The 16,287-nt window shown below is 43.9% G+C and overlaps 1 protein-coding gene, 2 non-coding genes and 1 pseudogene across 5 annotated transcripts in view; 1 reads left to right on the top strand and 3 right to left on the bottom strand.

Moving 5' to 3' along the window:
- The window catches only part of MFRP (membrane frizzled-related protein), a 190,296-nt gene that overhangs the window by 106,471 nt on the left and 67,538 nt on the right, over positions 1 to 16,287 (top strand). The window lies entirely within an intron of this gene.
- On the bottom strand, positions 1,119 to 1,266 carry LOC141111537 (U12 minor spliceosomal RNA). The gene has a single exon (XR_012236433.1). It is a non-coding gene; the product is annotated as a U12 minor spliceosomal RNA (small nuclear RNA).
- On the bottom strand, positions 4,439 to 4,587 carry LOC141111535 (U12 minor spliceosomal RNA). Its single transcript, XR_012236431.1, has one exon. It is a non-coding gene; the product is annotated as a U12 minor spliceosomal RNA (small nuclear RNA).
- LOC141111504 (U2 spliceosomal RNA) lies at positions 15,575 to 15,707 on the bottom strand (annotated as a pseudogene).

Here is a 16,287-nt window from a genome sequence, read left to right on the forward strand (position 1 = left end):
AAAAAACACCCGGGCGGCAGCTGGAGAGGAGAGGACAGTGTGCAGCCGCCCGGGTGAAGAACAGAGCGTGTCAGGCTTGGGCAGCAGGCGGGAGTTACACACAGGAGGTAGAGAACTGGAACACGTCGGGCATGGACCGCCCCCCCCCGTGACGTCACTGCGTGGCCACTCCGATCTCCAGCTGTTACCGCTCTCCTCCTCTGACAGGAGGAGGGAGGGGGGATGGACTTGGGCAAGAAACACAGCGGCGGTGACCGGCGGAGAGAGACATCTATGGACAAGGAGAGGAGGAGGGAGGGGAGCACTCTGGCGCTTCAGCGCCCCCACCTCTGTGGCGCACGGGTGCACTGCACCCCGTGCACCCCGCTCAGGATCGGCCCTGCATACATATATATATAAACTCAACATTATCAGACCCCTATAATTCTACTCACTTTTTTGTACGTTTTCCCATGTTTTTGACGTTAGCGTTTTTCATTAAAAACACTCCCTATAATGTAAAAACACCTAAAAACGCTAAACGCGGCTTGACATGTTTACCCGCGTTTTTAAGAATATTTCGTCTTTACAGCTCGTTTTTACTGCTCCTGGAAACACAGGCTGTAGTTTTTTTTTTCTACTGCTCCTAAACGCTTATGCCTCTGACAGTTTATATGTGCATAAACACATAGGCTAACATGGAGGGGTTTTTAGAGGCAGTTAAAGAAAAATGTCAAATGCCCGTAACAGCAGCTGTAAAAACTTTCTGTGTGCATGAGCCCTTAAAGTTGCACTAATGTGACATCATTTTATTCAGCAGACTTTGTCAATTATATTTTGTCGTAAATATACGAGTCTGTGCAAATTATGTAAATGTATTGGAAAAAAACTACAGGAAAATGCATTTTTTTCTATTTTAATACTGTTTATCCCCAAAGAAATTAAACTATAGGTATCTATATGTACTACTGAATTAAAGGTCATTCTGCGCTTTAAAGTATAGTAAGTTAGGTTGGACCACTAAACCTCACATATATAAAGTGTAGAACTCCGACAGGCATTGCCCACAGAACTTAGAAAGAAAAAACTTTAAGGACTCAAGAATTTCACATTTGTCTATTATTAAACCTATTAGGAGATGGGTAGATCTTGTCACCTGAAGACCCTGCAAAGTAGGCAGCTCCTCCAAGGGGAAACCTGTACCCATTCAAAAATGAATTTCATACTTGGCAAGAAACCAGGCATCACCCCAGTTTGTTATTTTCCTTACTCTTTAGTTTAAGGCATACAGTCAGAATGGTCTTGACAAGTCCCCCCTGGTGCTTCACCCCAATCCAAGATATGGAGAAAAACATATGAAATTCATAATTATATTTACCTATGTATATCAATTATTACTCATTACATCACGTGTGATTCTTTAAATTTTTGCCAAAAAACATAAGTAATAAAAAATAAAATGTGCACAATATTTTACTACAGGACTTTTACAACTAATTAGCTTTAGTGGAAAACAAATGATGGTTCCACTTCCCAGTATGTCATTTACATTGTTTATGTTGTGACAATTCTGCAAAGTAAGCAGATCCTCCAAGGGGAAACCTGTACCCATTCAAAAATTTCCCCGATAAATGTACCCCAAAAAAATATATTTTCTGGCAGTGCCCCTCCCGAGACTAGACTCTGGATCCGCCCCTGCACCGTAATATAAGTTATGGAGAGAAAAAAACAGATGTAATTAAAAACTCCTTACTTATGTGTATCAATTATTTCTCAGAACTTTTACTTCTTTCAATTTTTTCCAAAAACAAAAACATAACAAATAAGGTGTGTACAATATTTTTACTACAGGATGTTTGCAGATGATAAGCTGTAGTGGAATACATGATGGTCCCCAGTATGTCATTTACATTGTTAATTTTGTGCCATCAGCTGGACAATAGGAACAAAGGAGAATAGGCCAAAATGTACAACTGACACAAAGTACAGGCAGGTGTATTGCTAACCAATGTATGTCCAAAGCTGACCAAATTACCAAAAACCATATAATATGAGGTCAAACCTAAACAAGATTTCCAGTTTGTATCGAATCAAGCAGGTACTTGCACTACATAGTAGAAGATAAATCTAAAGGAGATTGTACAGAAAATGTACAAGAAAATTGTATAATGTATGGCCAGCTTAACTTTTATTTTTACTATGTTGGGGTGCAGTGAATTCCATGTATTCCAGTAGCTCTAGTTCACACCAGTGCAGTCAGTTTCCGGTGCAGAAAATAAAGTAGAGCCTGCTGCATTTTTTCTGCACAGAAATGTACAGGAGCACAGCAAATTGTATCAAAAACGCACTGGAACTGCATGTGGTGTGAACTGTAAGCAAAAACTGATCCGGAATGCATATTTGTGGTGTGAACTGGACCTGAAAGACTACTAATCCCACAATCCATTGTGTTGGGCTCACCAATATGATGACAGTCACTGGCGCCCAGCATTAAAGAGACACAACTACAGGTAGGGAATGACGAGGAAACATACTGTATTACGATTATAGTTCACCATCGCTACATATGCATTTTAATGTAGCACTGAAAAGGGAAATAAGCTTTTCTAAAGGGATTGTAAAGGGCAGTAAGGATTTACCCCCTTAATGACCAGGCCATTTTTTGCGATACGGCACTGTGTCGCTTTAACTGACAATTGCGCGGTCGTGTGAGGCTGTACCCAAACAAAATTGATGTCCTTTTATTCTCACAAATAGACCTTTCTTTTGGTGATATTTGATCACCTCTGCAGTTTTTATATTTTGCGCTATAAACAAATAAAGACTGACAATTTTGAAAAAAAAAAATTTTACCTCCTGCTATAACACATATCCAAAAAAAAAAATATAAAAAAACAAAATTATTCATCAGTATAGGCAAATATGTATTCATCTACATATATTTGGTACAAAAAAAATCGCAATAAGCATATATTGATTTTTTTTTCCCCCAAAAGTTATAGTGTCTACAAAATAGATGGTAATGGTAACTGGTAATGGCGGCGATCTGCGATTTTTAGTGGGACTGCGACCTTGCGAGCACAAATCTGACCCCAAGTGACACTTTTTGGGAACCAGTGACATTATTACAGTGACCAGTGCTAAAATAAATGCTCTGATCAATGTATAAATGACACTGGCAGGGAAGGGGTTAACTGTGTTCCCTGGGTGTGTTCTAACTGTAGGGGGGAGGGGCTTACTGGGACAACACAAAGATTTCTGTTCCTGATCACTACAAACAGCAGATTTCAGTATTGTCCCATCAGAACAGGGATCCGCCTTTAGTGGTAAATATACCGGCGTTATAATATATATAATGTTACTATTTATCCCCCAAAGAAATTAAGATATATGTATTTATATTTACTACTAAATTAAAGGTCTGTTGCCAAGGGAGTCCCCCCTTACATCAGACATTGCCAGCGGAGTCCCCCCTTACATCAGACATTGCCAGCGGAGTCCCCCCTTACATCAGACATTGCCAGCAGAGTCCGCCTTTACATCAGACATTGCCAGCAGAGTCCTCCCTTACACCAGGCATTGCCAGCAGAGTCCTCCCTTACACCAGGCATTCCCAATGGAGCCCCCCTTTCCTTACATCAGGCATTCCCAGCAGTGGAGACTCTCTCCGCCACCATTACTAAACAGAATGGGACAGAATAGCCGGGTGGCTGCCAATAGCCCCTTCCCACATCAGGTCACAGACAGACGGCAGCCGGGCGGGAGGTGGGCGGTGCCACAGCTCAAATTCTATTGGCAGCCCCCTGGCCATTACTAAACAGTAATTGTTTGTTGTGGTCTTCGGGAAAATGGCGGCCAGTGGAGACATTGTCTCCGTCCGCCACGGACCTCTAGCGGAGGCGTTGGAAAAAAAAAAAGAAATATCGGGAAAATAAGAATTTCCCGGGACATTTCCTGGGAATGGCAAAATCCGGGAAAAGGGTCTAGATCCGGGGAATGTCCTGGGAAATTCTGGGCAGTTGGTAAGTATGTAACTGTTTTCCCTGGGTGTGTTCTAACTTTAGGGGGGGTGGGCTTACTGGGACAACACAAAGATCTCTATTCCTGATTGCTACGAACAGCAGATCTCAGTATTGTCCCATCAGAACAGGGAACCGCCTTTAGTGGTAAATATACGGGTCTGTATAAATTATGTAAATATATTGGAAAAAAATCACAGGAAAATGCATTTTTTTCTAGTATGTTACTATTTATCCCCAAAGAAATTAAAATATATGTATTTATATTTACTACTAAATTAAATGTCTGCCTGCCCCCCCCCCCCCAAAGTATAAAAAAATACCTCAAATACATAAAGTACAGAGCTTAGACATTACCAAAAATATGACTTACAAAGAAAAAACAAACTTATAAGAAGCTAAACATTTCATATTTATCTATTATTTAACCTATTAGAAGATGGGTAGATCTCATCACCTGAAGATTCTGCAAAGTAGACAGATCCTCCAAGGGGAAACCTGTACCCATTCAAAAATTCATCTCATACTAAGTGAGAAAACCAGGCATCACCCCAGTTTGTTATTTTCCTTACTCATTAGTTTAAGGCATACAGTCAGGAAAGTATTGACCAGACCCCCCTGTGCTTCACCTCAATCCAAATTATGGGGAGAAAAAACAGATGTAAATAAAAATTATCTTTACCTATGTGCATCAAATATTACTCTTTTACTTCTTTACATTTTCCCAAAAAACTAAAATAAAAAAAATGTGATGTGCACAATATTTTTACTACAGGATGTTTGCAGATGATTAGCTGTAGTGGAATACGTGATGGTCCTCAGTAAGTAATTTGCATTGTTAATGTTGTGCCATCAGCAGGACAATAGGAAGAAGGAAGAATAGGCCAAAATGTACAACTGACACAAAGTACAGGCAGGTGTATTGTTAACCAATGTATATCTAAATCTGGCCATACATTATACAATCTTATTGTACAATATTCCTTTAGATTTACCAAAAAACATATAATATGAGGTCAAACGTAAAAAAACACTTTCAATTTGTAGCCAATCAGCCAGGCTACATAGCTGAAAATAAATCTATAATGTATGGTCAGCCTAAAGTTTATTTTTACTATGTTGGGGTGCAGTGAATTTTATGTGAGTGATATCATGTGAGATGGTTTAGGTGCACGCTATTCTTGTTTTTTTATTTTTTTTCAAATATACTATAGGGGATGGGGGATGAATGTGAGTGATATAATGTGAGGTGGTTTGGGTGCACACTTTTCTTGTAGTCTATCAAATCATACTTTGCTGATTAGATTTTGTGGTAAATATACAGATCTGTGCAAATTATGTAAATGTACTAAAAAAAAAAAACACAAGAAAATAATTTTTTTTTCAAATTTTTTACTATTTATTCCCAGGAAAATTAAAATATATGTATCTATGTTTACCACCAGATTAAAGCCCTGCCTGCCCTACAAAGTATAATAAGTTGGGGTAGACTACAAAACCTCAAATATATAAAGTGCAAAAAAAAAAAAATTTGGGACTCTTTTTTGCGTGTAGGCAGAGCCTTGCTATAATTAGAGGCCATGGAATTCGTTTGTAGGCGGGGCATACAAAACAGAAAAATGTGGCGCGCTCTGCGCGCCGCGGCGGAATATCAGCTTTATTTGATCGGAATAGTGGGTGTGTCTCGGAAGGGGTGTGGTATTATATGAATGAGGGATGAAGAAAGAAAGAAAGAGGGAGAGAAAGAAAGAAAGAAAGAAAAAAAAGAAACAAACAAACAAATAAAGAAAGAAACAAAGAAAGAAACAAAGAAAGAAAAAGAAAGAAAAAAAGAAAAAAAGAAAAAAAAAAAGAGAAAGAAAGAGGGATGGAGGGACAGCAGGCCCAGATCCTATACCACAATAGAAATATGTGTATTCCAGAAAGTTTAACAATCAGCAGATAAAGATACTCCAAACACCTGGTGTTAGAGCTTCAATCATCCCGGCACCATGGTTGTTATGATGTCAGGATGATTGAAGTGCATTATTTATATTATTACATTGTAATATAGAATGAAATGATTCAACTCACCATAATGCAGAATCAGTGGAAGCCCTGAGCAAATCACCTGCCACGTCGCCTGCCACCAGATGCCATCAGGTGTCCCCAGCAGAGTCCTTTACATCAGGCATTGCCAGCAGAGTCCCCCCTTACATCAGACATTCCCGGCAGAGTCCCCCCTTACATCAGATATTCCCAGCGGAGTCACCCTTACATCAGGCATTGCCAGCAGAGTCCCCCCTTACATCAGGCATTGCCAGCGGAGTCCCCCCCTTACATCAGGCATTGCCAGCGGAGTCCCCCTTACAGAAGGCATTGCCAGCAGAGTTCCCCCTTACATCAGGCATTGCCAGCGGAGTCCCCCTTACATCAGGCATTGCCAGCGGAGTCCCCCTTACAGAAGACATTGCCAGCAGAGTTCCCCCTTACAGAAGACATTGCCAGCAGAGTCACCCCTTACATCAGGCTTTGCCAGCGGAGTCCCCCCTTACATCAGGCATTGCCATCGGAGACCCCCTTACATCAGGCATTGCCATTGAAGTCCCCCTTACATCAGGCATTGCCAGCGGAGAACCTCCTTACATCAGGCATTGCCATCGGAGTCCCCCCTTACATCAGGCATTGCCAGCAGAGTCCCCCCTTACATCAGGCATTCCCAGCGGAGTCCAGTCTTACATCAGACATTGCCAGCGGAGTCCCCCCTTACATCAGACATTGCCAGCGGAGTCCTCTTTTACATCAGACATTGCTAGCAGAGTCCTCCCTTACATCAGACATTGCCAGCGGAGTCCTCCCTTACATCAGACATTGCCAGCGGAGTCCTCCTTTACATCAGACATTGCCAGCAGAGTCCTCCCTTACATCAGGCATTGCCAGCGGAGTCCCCCTTTACATCAGGCATTGCCAGCGGAGTCCCCCCTTACATCAGACATTACCAGCGGAGTCCTCCTTTACATCAGACATTGCTAGCGGAGTCCTCCCTTACATCAGACATTGCCAGCGGAGTCCTCCCTTACATCAGACATTGCCAGCGGAGTCCCCCCTTACATCAGACATTGCCAGCAGAGTCCGCCTTTACATCAGACATTGCCAGCAGAGTCCGCCTTTACATCAGACATTGCCAGCAGAGTCCGCCTTTACATCAGACATTGCCAGCAGAGTCCGCCTTTACATCAGACATTGCCAGCAGAGTCCTCCCTTACACCAGGCATTGCCAGCAGAGTCCTCCCTTACACCAGGCATTCCCAATGGAGCCCCCACCCTTTCCTTACATCAGGCATTCCCAGCAGTGGAGACTCTCTCCACCACCATTACTAAACAGAATGGGACAGAATAGCCGGGTGGCTGCCAATAGCCCCTTCCTACATCAGGTCACAGACAGACGGCAGCGGGGCGGGAGGTGGGCGGTGCCACAGCTCAAATTCTATTGGCAGCCACCCGTCCATTACTAAACTGTAATTGTTTGTTGTGGTCTTTGGGAAAATGGCGGCCGGTGGAGACATTGTCTCCGTCCGCCACGGACCTCTAGCGGAGGCGTAGGAGAAAAAAAAAAGAAATATCGGGAAAATAAGAATTTCCCGGGACATTTCCTGGGAATGGCAAAATCCGGGAAAAGGGTCTAAATCCCGGGAATGTCCCGGGAAATTCGGGACAGTTGGTAAGTATGTAACTGTGTTCCCTGGGTGTGTTCTAACTTTAGGGGGGGTGGGCTTACTGGGACAACCCAAAGATCTCTATTCCTGATTGCTACGAACAGCAGATCTCAGTATTGTCCCATCAGAACAGGGATCCGCCTTTAGTGGTAAATATACGGGTCTGTATAAATTATGTAAATATATTGGAAAAAAATCACAGGAAAATGCATTACTATTTATCCCCAAAGAAATTAAAATATATGTATTTATATTTACTACTAAATTAAAGGTCTGTCTGCCCCCCAAAGTATAAAAATAAATATCTCAAATACATAAAGTACAGAGCTTAGATATTACCAAAAATAAGACTTAGAAAGAAAAAACAAACTTTTAAGAAACTAAACATTTCATATTTTTCTATTATGAGTTGGGCAGATCTCATCATCTGAAAATTCTGCAAAGTAACTGGATTATCCAAGGGAAAACCTGTACCCATTCAAAAATTCATCTCATACTAAGTGAGAAAACCAGGCATCTTTTTTTTTTTTTTTTTTTTTTCACTCTATCGAAAAGCCAGTGGCGTGCAAAACACACCTCAAAAACTTCCACCCAGTGCCAAAAAAAAGTGCCCACACATAGAGAGTGAAACACAAAAATGTGCAACGGGTGTACAGAGTCCTCCACTAGGGAAGGACCTTACCCTGATCCCCCGGGGCGTTAGGCTCCAGACAGGGACTGAGGTACTCAGACAAAGGGTCCATCTGGCCGAAACCAGGCGGACCCCCACAACTGGAAGGACTGCCGAAGCAGACCAACCCAAGTACAGTGGAGCTCTCCCGAAGAGAGACCCCTCAAAGGAGAGGGCGAACCAAGCCAAAAGGCCTATGTCCACCCCCTCCCAAGACTTTCAGAGTAGGCCCGAGGACCCACACCCTACTCACCACACAGTGACAAAACGTGTATACAAAGACAACCAAAAAAAGACAAAAAAGTGACAAACAGGGGTAAAAGAAATAGTGGGGAAGATAGTGAGATGGGAGAGTGAAAGTGGCCATTGTGCTAAACAATGGCCGGCCCTCCGGCCAGACATAAAAATTTCCCCTGGTCCTGGCCAAAAGGCCCGGCCCAAGAGGCAGGTGCGAAAAACGTGTGTTGTGGTGAAGTGACCATGGTGCCATAAAATCAAGTGCTTACACACCGTGACTATACAGCACCCCTGAACTGCCACTTCAGGAGCACATTCACCACTGGCTTTTCGAAAAAGCCCTGACACCCCCCCCCAGCCCAGACCACAACAGACCCCACCACAGGCAGAAAGGATATGGAGATCAGGAAGCCGGAAAGAGTCCTTTACAAGGCACTGCCGTCGCTCCCATCACTCCCTCCTAATTACATTCAGGAAGTACTAACCACTCCCCTCCCCCTGTAAGAGGGAAGTATGCATTCTCTCCCGAATAACTGTCCGGAGCAAGATCCTCCCCAATCCAGGCCAGAAGGCCAGGGTCCTGACCCTCCGGTTCAGACCCCATGGTTCTCCATCCCTATCAGAAGGCTTCCCTTTCGGCTACAAACCGCTCCAGGTCACCTTCACTCCAGCAGGCTTTGCATAGCAACCGCAATCCCGTCTCTATTTCGCCATAGATCAGGGACGGAAGCAAGCGCCACCTCCCGGAAACTGATAAGAACAGATTTTTTTTTTTAATTCTTTTATTTAAAATTTCACAAGTAAAATACAATGATAACATAAATCAAAAATAAAATAAACATTGAGGTACATTATCAGACAAGTATTTACAATATTTACATAACCCTCCCACCTCCCTCCCAAAACCCACCCACTTCCCTCCCAAACCCACCCACAAAAACCAAAATTATACATAACAACAGTAAAGAAAATAGACATCTCACATCAACAATAAAAATATCATGAAAATTCCAAAATAACAATAAAGATAACAAGAATAATAACAAAACAACCCACTCCCATCCCTCATAGCGAAAAATGACAAACTATCCCTATTATATACTATCCCTCCACCCTATCCCTACACAAACAAAAAACACTCCTAAATTCTTTCTCCACACTGTCCCTTTATCACCATCTGTGCTCACCCTGAAAAACAAAAAATAAAAGGTTAATCGTTCAAAACATCAATAACATAATTCACATATTTACATTATATACACCATTGTTTCCACTCCTCCAATTTCCATAATTTCCTTGCATCCTTCTCCCCTAACTTTTTATAATCATAATATGCGTAATTATAAATCTTTCCTCGGACCATGGCCACGCATTCTTTCACTTTAACTACTTCCTGCTTGAAAATCAAAATATTCCGAACATCCCACAAACACTCTTTAATACAACTCACAACAATCCATAACAGCCTCTCCTCATTCTTCCCCAGATCACACAAACCATATAATACCATCTCATACGTTACCCTATTCACACCAGTCAACCCCTCAATCATCTTTTCCATCCTTTTCCATATTTTCTTCGCATAGCGACATTCCCAGAACACATGTACCACCCTTTCAATCCCCCCACACCCCAGCCTTGGACACACCTCACTGTCCACAAACCTTCTCCTTCTCTGAAACTCTCTTGTAGGCAAACACCCATGCACCCCCATCCATGCAATATCCTTCTGTCTATTATCCACTCCCTTACAGCACACATTCCTCCAGACTTTCTTACATTCGGCTACTCTTAAACCACCTATTCCTTCCATCTCTTCCCTTTCATTCAGTATCTGCATAACCTTTTTACTCTCACACCATTTATCTCGTGTCACATCCTGCAACCCATACCTCCTCATACACCTTTCAATCCTCACATAAAACCAAGGTGCAATAAAACATACAGGTTTCCTCAAATCAACTTCACACAACTTATATTTCCGTAACACACTCCCACATGCATATTTTACCATACACCCTGCAACATTCTCTTTCTCACTTAATCTCACACACATACTTACATACTTCACCACCAGAAATTTCTCAATACTCACCATACCTTTCCCGCCATTCATTACTCCTTTCATCACTTTCTCTCTTTTCAACTTCTCCATCTTAGACGACCAAAAAAAGGAAAAACACACTCTCACAATTTGTTTCATCACTCTACCTGGAGCCGGAAACACGTAGTATAAAAATAACAGAATCGGAATCACAACAGCCTTCACAATCAACACCTTCCCTTCCAACGATAAAGTCCTTAAAGACCAAAAGTCAATTTTCTTTTTAACTTTCACCAAAGCATCCTGCCAACTCTCTCTCCCATACAAATCAGAATCAAACTTGACACCTAAAATCCTCACTCCTCCCTCACAAAACTTCCAACCACACTGTTCAATCCCCCTCCATACACCAAACAATTTACACTCACTTTTCCCTATATTCACACTGAAACCACTTGCCATACAAAAAATCTCAATCAACAATTTCACTCTTTTCAGTCCTGCCATATCTCTACAAATCACTGTAACATCATCCATATATCCTATTACTTTCAAAACCCTACCACCACTCCCTGGTATTTCCACCCCTCTCACACACTTATCTTTCATCAACATCCTCAACAAAGGTTCAATCACACAAATAAACAACACGGGTGATAACGGGCAACCCTGCCTCACACCCGACCTAATGCTTATATCATTCGTCATCCATCCATTCACCAACACCTTACTTACCATACCTCTGTACAAACACTTAATCCACCCAATCAACACCTCAGGTAACCCCATTCTCCTTAATACTTTAAACATAAAATCATGCGACACTCTATCATACGCCTTTTCAAAATCCACAGCCAACACCGCCACTTCCTGCTTCCTCTCCTTACAGAACCATAACACATCCCTCAAGCTCACCAAACTTTCTGCAATAGACCTCCCAGGCACCGCACACGCTTGCTCCTCCCCCACCAATTTTTCCACCACTGCACGCAACCTATTTGCTAATACCTTCGCCACCACCTTATAATCTACATTCAACAATGATATAGGCCTCCAATTTTTCAACTCTTGCTTGTCACCTTTTTTATACAGCAAAACAATCACACTTTTTGACATAGATTCAGGCATCCTCCCCTCCTCCAAAACTTTCATCACCATCTCATACACACAGTCACCAATCACTTCCCAAAACGCACAATAAAACTCAACTGGCAAACCATCACTCCCAGGCGTCTTACCTTTTTTCATACTCCCCAGACATTCATCAACTTCACCTTTACTCACTTTCTCCCCTAACATACTCTTATCCTCCATATCCAGACACATCTCCACCTGCTCCAACACTTCCTTCTCAACCCTCTCATCCCTCTTCTTTTCCATATACAAATCGGAATAAAATTTCCAGATTTCATCTCCCAACCTCTTTTTCCCACTTACCACCTGTCCATTCTCATCCAACACACTTGACAAATCCGTCTTCCCACCATACACCTTTTTAAAGAAAAACCGCGTATACTTCTCATCCTTCTCTTTCACCACCATCCTTGCTTGCGATATAATCTCTCTCCCCCTCCGCTCCATAAAGACTCTCAATTTTCCCCTTGCTTCCACTAATTCACACCCCACATTCTCTCCCCATTCCCTTAGTTCTTCCAAATATTCCAATCTTTTCAGCCACAATTCATACGCCTCACGTTCCTTTTTCGCAATCTCACAACCCTTTCTTACAAAAAACCTCTTAGTCTGACCTTTCACCCACTCCCACCACTTGATAACACTTAAAAAATCATTCCTCCTTTTTTTAAGTTTCCCAAAAAACTCACCATACTCTCTTTTCACACCCTCGTCTTCCAATAACTCCACATTCAACTTCCACACACCTTTACCATACGTTACCTCCGATTCCATACTCACAACACACTCGATCCGACCATGGTCCGAGAAAGGCTCCCGCTGAATCATAAAGGATTCCGGCTGCAAATTTTTGGAAATAAAACAAAAATCAATTCTTGATTTCACATTACCCTTATCGCTAAAATAAGAAAAACCACCACCTTCACCCACATCCCTTAACCCAAACAACCGCAAAATCTCACCCAACTCTTTCCCAGACTTATCAACATCCCCACCACCACCTCCCTCCCCACATCTATCCCCATTACGCAAAATACAATTAAAATCCCCCAACACAATAATAGGATCCCTCCCCCCCCAAAAAAACTTCATTTTTTCAAACAATTCCAACCTCCCCTTTTTATCAACCGGTGCATATACACAAAATAATTTAAAACAAACACCCCCATACTCCAAAATAACAAACAAACATCGTCCCACCTCCACCTCCACCTTCCTTAAAATCTTAATTTTTTTATTTTTAATAAGAATCCCCACACCACTATTCCTATTCCGACCCAATGACCATACTGCATCCCCCTGGGTCCATCTTGCAGTATGTGGTTCCTCCCTCATGTTGCAGTCCTGTAAGCAAAAAACATCATTAGCATAGCCAGACAAGATTTTAAAAATTGCTGCCCGTCTAGATGCCATCCCAATGCTTCTGCAATTGAGGGAAGATACCCGTAAGGCCATAGAAGATTAGGAAGGGATCATGTTCCTGTCACGACTTTTTCTTTTTCCCACCTTTATCCCTGGCCCTAGTCCTCGGTCCCACCCCTGTCCCAAGGCTCACCCCGCCAGATTTTTTCTTTGCCTTCCCCTTTGGCAACCTGCAGTACCCTATCACCTCCTGCAGCTCGGACACCTGACCAGTGCTTACATAGGATGGTGCCTGCGAGGAGTCCGAGTCGATCACCACATCCGATGCTTCAGGGCCCGGAGAGTCCGGGAAGGAGCCTATGACCTGGGAGGACTCAGCTATCTTTCTTTTCAGGGACAGCTGTCCCACCTCCATCTCCTCCTCCTCCTCTGAGTCCTCCGATTCCTCACCGCTCCCCTCCGACTCCCCCTTGGCCAGGAGGTGCCCAGGGACACTCTCCTCAGGTGCAGGAGAGGCCCCCTCCTCCCTTACGGCGTCAACAGGGGAGGGACCTGGCTCACCCTCCATAGGCAGGCAGACATCAGCCCGCACCACCACTTCCTCGGGTAGCACTATGGTCTGCTCAGAGTTCACCACGGTGGTAGGAATGGATCCCAGTCTAGCCACATCCGCGTAGGACAACACCTGCTTGCCCCCCGCCTCCACAGCTTTAACCGCCACAGCTTCTGGAGTGGGCTCAGACCTGTTAACCTTCGGGCACTGTCTCGCAAGGTGCGTCCTACTACCGCAGATGTGGCAGCTCTTCTTCTCCGGACACTGACCGGCTCCGTGACCCTGCTTGAAGCAATTGCGGCATGTCAACCCGGCCTCGCACTGGTCTTTGGTGTGCCCGAAAGCAAAACACTGCCTGCAAAAGAGGGGCTGACCAGGGTACCACAGGTAGCCACGATTCCTCCCAATGGAAAAGGACTGAGGGGGGTGCCTGATGCCACCGATGCCCTCTGGATCCGCCCTAAAGGTTACCCAAAATTTACGCTGCCCGTTGAAGGTACCTAGCACATTCGTCAGCTTCACGCCTGCTGAAACTGACTCGCAGTACCGGAACAAAAAGGCAGCGATTTCCCCATCCTGTACAAAAGGATTGTACATATGCACAGTGATGGGGACCCGCACTTTCGTCTCACTCGACAGGAACACGATCCCCTCCAGCATCTCGTCGCCTTCTTTCTCGCTCTTCCGTAGCAAAACTGTCTGCAGATCTTCCTTTTTCCAGAATGTAACGTCATACATTCCAGTGGTAGGAAAACACTGCATGCAAAAAATAGCTTCTTTCGGCATCCCAAAAAAGTCTTCAATCAACTGCTTCTGAATGAAGTGCAAACCGACATCGTTCCTTTTTTTTTTTCTTTTTTTGAAAAGCCAGTGGCGTGCAAAACACACCTCAAAAACTTCCACCCGGTGCCAAAAAAAAGTGCCCACACATAGAGAGTGAAACACAAAAAAGTGCAACGGGTGTACAGAGTCCTCCACTAGGGAAGGACCTTACCCTGATCCCCCGGGGCGTTAGGCTCCAGACAGGGACTGAGGTACTCAGACAAAGGGTCCATCTGGCCGAAACCAGGTGGACCCCCACAACTGGAAGGTCTGCCGAAGCAGACCGACCCAAGTACAGTGGGGCTCCCCCGAAGGGAGACCCCTCAAAGGAGAGGGCGAACCAAGCCAAAAGGCCTATGTCCACCCCCTCCCAAGACTTTCAGAGTAGGCCCGAGGACCCACACCCTACTCGCCACACAGTGACAAAACGTGTATACAAAGACAACCAAAAAAAGACAAAAAGGTGACAAACAGGGGTAAAAGAAAGAGTGGGGAAGATAGTGAGATGGGAGAGTGAAAGTGGTCATTGTGCTATACAATGGCCGGCCCTCCGGCCAGGCATAAAAATTTCCCCTGGTCCTGGCCAAAAGGCCCGGCCCAAGAGGCAGGTGCGAAAAACATGTGTTGTGGTGAAGTGACCATGGTGCCATAAAATCAAGTGCTTTCACACCGTGACTATACGGCACCCCTGAACTGCCACTTCAGGGGCACATTCACCACTGGCTTTTCGAAAAAGCCCTGACCCACAGCCCAGACCACAGCAGCCCCCACCCCAGGCAGAAAGGTATGGAGTTCTGGAAGCTTGGAGAGAGCCCTTGCCATCAGGCTTCACCGTCGTTCCGTCCCTCCTACCTAATTACATTTGGGAAATACTGGCCGCTCCCCCGGTGGGAGCAAGGGGAGCCAGCGTTCTCTCCCAAATAACTGTCCAGAGCTAGAGCTGCCCCAATCCAGGCCAGAAGGCCAGGATCCCGACCCTCCGCCAAGACCGAATGGTTCTCCGTCCCCATCAGAAGGCTTCCCTTTCGGCTACAAACCGCTCCGGGTTACCTTCACTCCAGCAGGTTTTGCATAGCAACCGCAATCCCATCTCTATCTCGCCATAGATCAGGGACAGAAGCAAGCGCCACCTCCTGGAAACTGATAAGAACAGATACTACACTTGATCTTCGCCAAAAGGCCGAGAAGCAATTAGCAATAATCACGCCTCAGTTGAACCTCATTGGCTATGAGGCGCCACGGCATCACCCCAGTTTGTTGCTTTCCTTACTTATTAGTTTAAGGCATTCAGTCAGGAAAGTGTTGACCAGACCCCCCTGTGCTTCACCTCAATCCAAGTTATGGGGAGAAAAAACAGATGTAAATAAAAATTATCTTTACCTATGTGTATCAAATATTACTCTTTTACTTCTTTATATTTTCCCAATAAACTAAAATAAAAAAAATGTGATGTGCACAATATTTTTACTACAGGATGTTTGCAGATGATTAGCTGTAGTGGAATATGTGATGGTCCCCAGTATGTCATTTGCATTGTTAATGTTGTGCCATCAGCAGGACAATAGGAAGAAGGAAGAATAGGCCAAAATGTACAACTGACACAAAGTGCACGCAGGTGTATTGTTAACCAATGTATATCTAAATCTGGTCATACAGTATACAATCTTATCGTACAATTTTCCTTTAGATTTACCAAAAAACATATAATATGAGGTCAAACGTAAAAAAACTCTTTCAATTTGTAGCCAATCAGCCAGGCTACATAGCTGAAA

The sequence above is a fragment of the Aquarana catesbeiana genome, linkage group LG10, assembly GCF_042186555.1.
Source record: "Aquarana catesbeiana isolate 2022-GZ linkage group LG10, ASM4218655v1, whole genome shotgun sequence".
In the NCBI taxonomy this organism is placed as follows: domain Eukaryota; kingdom Metazoa; phylum Chordata; class Amphibia; order Anura; family Ranidae; genus Aquarana; species Aquarana catesbeiana.